Source organism: Ostrea edulis, chromosome 5, assembly GCF_947568905.1.
Source record: "Ostrea edulis chromosome 5, xbOstEdul1.1, whole genome shotgun sequence".
NCBI lineage: Eukaryota > Metazoa > Mollusca > Bivalvia > Ostreida > Ostreidae > Ostrea > Ostrea edulis.
In genome coordinates, this window is record NC_079168.1 from 30,343,959 (window position 1) to 30,352,940 (window position 8,982).

Sequence of the window (8,982 nt, forward strand, 5' to 3'; positions counted from 1 at the left end):
CGTGAGCCCCTTCTCTTGGTCAGGTAAACGGGAGTAATCCGCAGTCAAAATTAGTATACAGGGAACGACCTAACAATTAGCAAGAAACACGTAAGACAGCCTTCGACCTACTGACAGGCTGTATTTGTAAATAAGATCATTGTGACGAACAGAGAATTTGCGAATTGATGACTAGAAACGAGAATGTTGTAGTCCCTAAAACATATGTACTCTGCCAACTCTGAATTAAATGTGAAGATAACGAACAGTGATCAATCTCTTCATTCCCATATGCAATACAAAATCGAGAGTTAAGCAAACCCTGACCCCTGGATATACCAGAAATGGGATCAGGTGGCTAGGAAGAGGAAGCATTCTCTGTCAACCAGTCATACCCGTCGTGAGCCCTATGTCTTGATCAGTAAACGTTTATCATAAAGTTGAGTTGTTAGTTTGCCAATATTCAATAAAATATGAAAGTATGAAGCACAAGTAGAGGACTCAGTGGTGTCTTTTATTTCGAGTTCACTGAGATATATCGATCGACATCTGAATGAAATTTATTATTGTTAATAGATAAATCATGGTCGATATATCTAAATATCGCATTGGAGGCCAAAGCAAGACATCTTTTCTTCTCATGTAGAAATTCTTGAATAGCATCTACTTCATAAGAATATAAAAAAAACCAGGTCAGCTAACAAAGCAACACAATTTATGCCCATGGAAATTCCAACAGACTGTTGGAAGACCTGATAACCAACAACTTCGACGATATTGTCAATGAGGAACTCCAGCATATTTTTTATTTCGATTTCAGAGTACTTGTAGCGCGTGAAATCAGAGTGGTGTTTAACAAAGTAATATTTTGGATGACTGATCACTAGATATGAATATAATTTCCGTTTTCCATTTTTATTGAAGAATCAACTATATATAATATCAAAAAACATAGTCTTTTAGATACCGTGAGGAATGGTTGTGTAAAGTGTTGAAAAGTCATACGTTTTGATGTTGTTGATTTGAGAAAACTTCTGAGATTTCAAGTTTACTAAGTGGTCTTTAAAACTTTTTATAATCCACATTTGATTTACACCACTTTTGGCGACCGCAGCGGTGGCCAAGAGGTTAGAGCGTTCGCCCCACATGCAGAAGGCCGGGATTCGAATCCCGGCCACGCCAGACCTAAGTCGTTAAAACAAGAAGTGACAGTTTCATCGCGAGCACTCAGCATCAGATGTGAATGTCACGGTCCTCGGAGATGACCTTAAAAACAGATGTCCCATTTTACAGTAGGTGTGGCACACTAAAGAACCCCCACTGCTCAATGGCAGTAAGCGCCGAGCATAGGCCTAAATTTGAAGCCCTTCAACGGTCTTGGTTTCTTTTCCATATGAGTGAAAATTCTTGAGCGAGGCGTTAAAGAGGCTCGCACCTGACATTTGGAGTAATGTCAATTTTTTGGGAAGTGTATTTTTTATTTCTAAATTGAAGGAGAATTAGGAAATTAAAGAGAAAACTGGGGTTGCAGTGCTTGTTATTGAGCTATAGTGTTCTAAACATGACTTTTTTGCACTTAAAATTTATTCAATTAAACTTGATTTTTCTGTTAGTGTCAACACAACATAAGCAACACAAATCAATCATTACATAAAATAGATACATGATCATGTCCTTTAACACTACAAATGAAAAGAGAAATTAATACTAGTAAAGGAAATAAATAATGACCTTTTTGCACTTAATATACGAAAAACTTTATGATATCAAAATTGAGAGTTTAAAAGGACGTATTAGGAGTAATGTCATTTTCTAAAATTTTAGATAATTTTCAAGGTCTGGTCTTCCAATTTAAAATGCGACTTACAAAAGTGGGGATTAGAGACATTTTTGAATTATTGGCGAAAATACTGAATTTTTATACAAAATTTCGAGTAAATTAATTAAAACTTTTTAAATAATTGGCCTTCTGTTTGGAAAAATATATCAAACAAGTTAATAAATTACAACATTTGAACTAGTTCCAAGTCTCAACTACCTGTATCATAAATTATAAAACTGAAATACACGTATAGGGGTATAAAAATAGACGATTCATTGGATGGAACAGAAACTGTAACTTCCGCCACAAAATATAGTCCCTGTCAAACCCTTTCAAAATTTCAATTGACACAAAATGTTTCAACTGGATAGGGTTCAGCAAGAGATGTGCAATATCTTTGCACCAATGGGATCATTATTGAACCAATGAATACTTAGTTGTAGCATCCTGCGCAGTTGTACTCAAAAGCTCAGGAGCTAACTTCCTTAAGCAAGATAAAATCAACCAATACACCACTTCTGGCACATGTAGTTGAACAGTACGTTTGAATTTTCTCCTTGAGAGCTTTTAATACTTTCGTGCTGAGCAACGATAGAGACTAGCAAGAACACTTACTCAATCCAGTAATGTATCTTTGTAAGGGTGTTTATGAAATTTAGGAATTCAGTATAGGTACGGTAACTGATATTCAACCGAATCATTGACTAGGACATTAAATGTGTCTAGAACGGCAGCATGGTTTTGAAAAATTTTATCTTTTGAAAGGGCAGTTGGGGTATATGTATCATTACCAAAAGTGGACGTAATGCCAAATTCGTTTAAAATACAGTTGTAATAATGCGCCTTACAAACAAAGACAATGTTGTTACAAGTTTTGTTAGCTGGAACCTATCTAATTCTTCTATCACTTCTGGTTTACTGAACACAGATGGATTAATGGTACGTACTTTTATTTTGATGTGTCTAATACAGGATATTAATATTCCTCTCATGAAAAGTGAAGATAACGAATAGTGATCAAGCTCATTCATAATTCCTATAAGTAACACAAATTTGATAGGTGGACAAACACGGATCCCTGGGCACACCAGAGGTGGGATCAGGTGCATAGGGAGAGTAAGCATACTTTTATTCCATTCTGACAATGTATCATGTTCATTGTTTTCATATTTAGACATCGTCTGGCATAATCTTCGTCAGAATTCAGAATAGAAGTGAAATTCTGTCCCCAAGTGAATGACCGAGGTTCTTTGTATTTGGGCCTTTTAGAATTAATGATTTGAGGTCCTCGTTTTCAGCTATATCATCAACATTACATATCAAGATACAATATTCCAGGTATAAAAAGGTAATGTAGAGTAACATAGCAGAAATGCCTATCGATCGTATTGTGAAGTGGATATTTTTACCTGCTTTCAAAATACAATCAAGGAAATAGAGAATCAACGGAAAACGAGGCTATTCAGCTGTGATGTCAAACTGGGATCACATATGGTGGGTAGTATGAAAGATATAGAGACCAACAGTAGTTTATGCAGTGCTTTTAGAGTTATTTCATCGGATTCAGAATAATTGAAGGTTCTGATTTCGAATTGGAGACACTACCATACCTTTTCGAGCCGGGGCTGACCTTGACCAAAATTGTTCACCTCAAAACAGCCCTACAACCCAGGAAGAGCGAGTTGGAAACAATACGTTATTGAATAACTGGTTAGTTCATTATAATCTATCGATACGTTTTTGCTATCAAATAAAGAATTACAATACATGTAGTTTTAATAGTTTGTTTGCACATCAATCAAATGAGAAAGAGACATGACAAATAAGACTGTTTCTAAAAATGAAACACGATAATGGCTTTGAAGGCCTTACCCCTGATGGTGCGCATATGAAGGAGTGAATATTGAGCTCCCAATACATTAAGAACCGATACTTATGACGTGAAGGCATTAGTTTTTCAGTAAAGGGAAAGTCAAATGTTATATATCTTGCATGTTTTGACTAAACCAGATATACTTGCGGCCATTGTTCTTCAATGTCAACAGAAGTATATCTGTTGTTAGGAAATTCAACAAGTCATAGCAGTGATAATTTGTGCATCAAGTAATGAGGTCAGAACCTACGAATAACATATTCTGAAAGTAAGGCATATCGGAATGATTGATATCTTCCATTTACAAAGTAATGGATTCTATTTTGATATTCATTGGTGGGCGATGAAACAACTTTCATCCATACTTCATTTAGATAGCGGTATGTTGTCATTCAACAGCTTTATATGTACACTACTGACTGTTGTAGTGGATGCAGAACAATTGAATATAGATAAACCTAAAACAAATTCTGGAAAGAATTTCATTCAGGATGGGGGTATTACAGTATCAATACACTTAAGTAATTTTCACATGCCGAGGAAGGTTTGATACACTAGCTTAACCATTTCAAGTTCGATTTTTTTTATTTTAGGGTCAACAGGTAAAGGGACATGGACAGGATTTCGGCTGAAAAAGTTTCAAATTTCAAATTTTATTTTTCCATGTCTAATATTTGCAATACTTAACTGAAGTTTTTCTAATCGTAAACCGAAATTTCAATATCAGTTGTTGAGTTACAGGTGAGACACAGCACTTGCAATTCTTTGATATGTGAACAAGGCTCGTGTCATGTTTTTGTTTACATATACATGTAGATTGCTTACTAGAAAATATGATGTTTAAAACAAAATGAGATGTGTTAAACACTTTAAACTTTTTAATGGTGTTCAGAATTAACTTGTAATTTGAAAAATCTGCTTTAAACGAAACTTTTACAAATACGTTTAACCTATGTAAACAAATACATGGCACGAGCCTTGTTTACATAAGAAAGAATTGTGAGCTCTATATCTCCCATTTATCTCGACAACTGACATTCAAATTTTCCTAAACATTAGAAATAACTTATTAAAGCATTCTATACTTTAAAAATGGAAATATAATTTGAAAATGTTCATCTCAAATCGTGTCCATGTCCCCTTAAGGTTAGTATGATACTTCAAAGAAAACGCTTTTCATAATAGATATTATACGGGAGGGGGATCTTTTTTAGCTATAAGTTAGAACCCCGGGGGAAAATTCTTGCAAGCTCTGATTAGTTACATTAAAACTTCTGAGTACATAATTATCTCCCTCACGCATAGCTCTTATCCTTAGAAAATTTGATTCCACTTTTTTGGCACTCTGTTTTTCCTTATAATAACTCTAAAACTTCATTGTTATTTCGGATTTCAAACATTTCGGTTGAGCATCATTGTAGAGACATAATTTGTCGAAATGCGCATCTGGTGCATCAAAATTGATACCGTATAAGTTTTACATAAAAGACCCACATCCTAAATAACTATTTATAAATAATTGCATCAGTTAAATTTACAGGTGATTAAATCCCAAGAACTCGTAGCTCAGTTAGAACGCATAGTCACAAAATCTACAGCAGCAAGAAAAAAGATTATGCATTAAAAAAAATAAACAATTTTATTTCACTAACATATGCACGTAGCTATATCACAGTTCTTGTTCTTTTTGTAGACAAATGTGCTACATTGAATATCGACAGTCAGTATAGTGATGAGGATAATTAGCGGGGAAAAGCTCGTGTTCCTTTGCCTGCCTGCGTTGTCAGTGTAATTAGGACAACCTATCCTGGGGAAAAGGGGAGCGTATCATGGATTTACTCCCCACTAATTCCGCCTGGCATTGTGCTACATTCTCCTGAAGTGGTGGCTGTCATTGTAAATATATGTACCTAGATTGAAAGACCAAAAATCATAGAAATAGACTGTGTTTATAGGTAAATTTCACGTATTTTTATTATGCATTTGCTAAAAATAATATATTGATATAGTGCATAATTATTTGGTGTTTGTCTTTTTGAAACTTCAAATGATATACATAAGATATTGCAGTGGCGGATCTAAGCGGGAGCGCAGCCAGCGCGCGCCCCCTAAAAGTTTTAAATTTAAGGTAAATCTTGGTAGCTTGTTTAGAAAAATGTACTAAACAATAAAAGAAACAATAATTTCTTTCACTCCGGGAGAAATAAATGCCAAATTAAATATTTTTCCAAAAAAACCCTTAAAATATGCGTAATTTTACTGATTTCATCTTATCAAAAATTTTAGAAAATACATGTAGTACAAATGACTTAAATAGGAGACATAATTCAAGCCCTATAAAATCTATAAGGTACAGGAGCTTCCGGGGATTTCGCCCCTGGGCCCCCATCAGGGAGTCGCCCTGAAGCCACTGTGGCCTCAAGGCGGCCCCCATACCCCCTGTTTCATAAAGTGGCGTTCACCGTAACCGCAATTCCTGGATCCGCCCCTACATTTTGCTGAATATTTACTATGTACAACCCAAGGAAAAAAACAAAACAAAACAAAAATACTCAGGGTTTTTTCTAATTCTAATGGCCTACAGAGTTACAAAATTTAATTATGAGAAATTGCTACTTGGGATAATTTATGCTGCGTAAATGAAAACATCTTTTTACTAAGAAAGAAAGAAATCTATGTACTTTTGTAATGATAAAAAGTGGCCAGTTTCATGGATACACTCCCCTCTAATTCCTCCAGTATCTTGTGAATATTTCCTGAACATCTTCACCCTTCTCTTGCCGAATAAAGATGAGGTGGAGGAGCATATCTTTGTTAGCTTACTTTGAATAACAAAAGCTCATTGAAATCTCATTTTTTTTTCATTTTTGATTAATCTTAATTTGATAAGTTGAATGAAAGATGACAAATGGTCAATTTTACTTCTCAGTAATGATCAAATTTACTTTCAAGTAATGTCAATTAAAAATAATTAAAGATGAAATTTACTTCCAAGTAAAGCCAGTTAGGAATATTAAAGATGTGTAATGATGCACTTTACAGTCCAGTAAAGTCATTAGACGTGTACGAAATTGAAAATTTGACGAAAATCTAGCTTGGATTTCATCTCCAAATCGCACCTGAACGTATTTTTGAAATGATCGGGTCATAACGGGTATCGCACCATTGTGGAAAAAGGAACAAGAGTGGAAATAAGCAGTTGAATGTTATTTATTTGCACTATACATTAGAAGTTTACTTTATGACAAGTAAAGGTGAAATTTCAGGACTTCATCTATCTGCTTTACTTGATTCAATACTAACTTTAATGAACCTTAAAGTGTTCTAAAACATGATTATTTGTTTCTTACACCCTTGCACGAAACTCAACAACACCCTACTTTCTTGAAGTGTCGGATCGAAGAAGATACAATGCCAGTTCAGAAATTTATAAAAGCACTAAAAAGGCCACGACACTATTGGTTATTCAAAATTCAAATTTTCGACGCAACCTGCGTCTTTATCAAGAGACATATACATGTAACATAAACAAATAACACACACCCCGAAAAAACGACAAATATATATATATATATCCCTAGCTCTGATTTTTAGACGAATTTGATTCCAGTGTTTGGCACTCTGTCTTTCTTTTTAGTTCTTACAAGTTTACTGTTCTTTCGGATTTACAAAATTTTGGCTTGAGCATCAATGAAGAGACATTATTTGTCGAAATGCGCATCTGATGCATCAAAATTGGTAACGTATAAGTTTTACATTATGATCCTTGGGTCGAGTCCTCTGCTGGTTGACTGTTAGTCCCTGAGGGTCTCTACAGCCCAGTAGCTAAGTATTTCGTTACTATCTTGAAAATACGGATGCATATTTAATTGTTGTGATGAAATTTAGAAATTCATTTCAAAATTAAGGATTATCTCCCTCATGCATAGCTCTGGTCCCTAGATGAATTCGACTCAAATCTTTGACACTCTGTTTTTCCTTTTATTTCTTACATGTTTATTGTTATTACGGATTTTCAGAATGTTTGCTTGAGCATCACTGAAGAAACATTATTTGTCAAAATGCGCATCTGCTGCGTCAAAATTGGTACCGTGAATTTTTTAGATGACTTACATAAAAAACTACCCACTCGCTTCAAATGCCTACAATTCAGAAACTAGATGTGATATACATAACTTGCCGGTCTCCTTGCATAGATTGATGTTTGAACTACTTGCATGCGAAATTTCAAGCCACAGGTTCTTGAAATAACAGAGATATACACCACCATTCTCTCGATTTCACGTGTTTGTTTTTACTAGGACATTTCCCAGTCCAGGTCATCGGGTGGATTCTCGCCTATGACAGTAGCGAAATTCAAACTACTGTGGAAGATTTCGGACTCATCAATTAAAACTTCACATGAAATATACGCTACTTACTTCCTCATACTTTAATAAAGTTCTCTATGTTCGCCGTATCTAGGTCGCTTATTTTACAAAACATCAACTCCTGACTCTATCTGCCATTTTGAGAAACACACTCAAGACCCGAAATACCTAAAACTTTAAAGAAGGGGAAAATGGGTAAAAATAATCTAAATGAAATGAAATAAAGAAAAATAAAAAATTAAGGAAGCCAAAACTTAATGTTAAATTTCCTTCTGTAGGTGCAATATTACAAAAAATAATGTTTTGATCAATTTTATGGACATTTAGATTTTAAGTATATCGGGTATTTAGTGATCTCATTAAAATGGCAGATCTTGTCAACAGTTGATGCTGCTGGGGAAACAATGAGTCGTGTAACGTACTCAAGAAGAACAGTATTTAAGTATGAGGAAGTAAGTAGCGTATAATTGATGTAAAATTTTAATTGACAGGTCCGAAATCTTCCACATTAGTCAGAATTTCGCTGCTGTCATACTCGAGAATTTATCCGATGACCTGGACCGGTAAATGTCCTAGTAAAAATAAACACGTGAAATCAAGAGAATGATGACGCGTATCTCTGTTATTTGAAAAACATGTGGATTGAAATTGCGCATACAAGTAGTTCAAACATTAATATATTCAAGGAGACGGGCACATTATACATATCACACGTAGTTTCTGATTTCTTAGGCATTTGAAGCGAATGGGTAATTTTTTTTATCTGAGTCAGAGTTAGGCACCTTTCTATTTTATGGTATCACAGAGTTCGGGCTCAAAAACGGCTTAGTCCCTGTCAGTGTGCTTTCAACATGTCCCTCACCATTTTAATGTTGACAAAAACCCAGTGATTGAAATTTTTAATTGTTATGCAACAGGAGTTCCATGTAACATTAAAC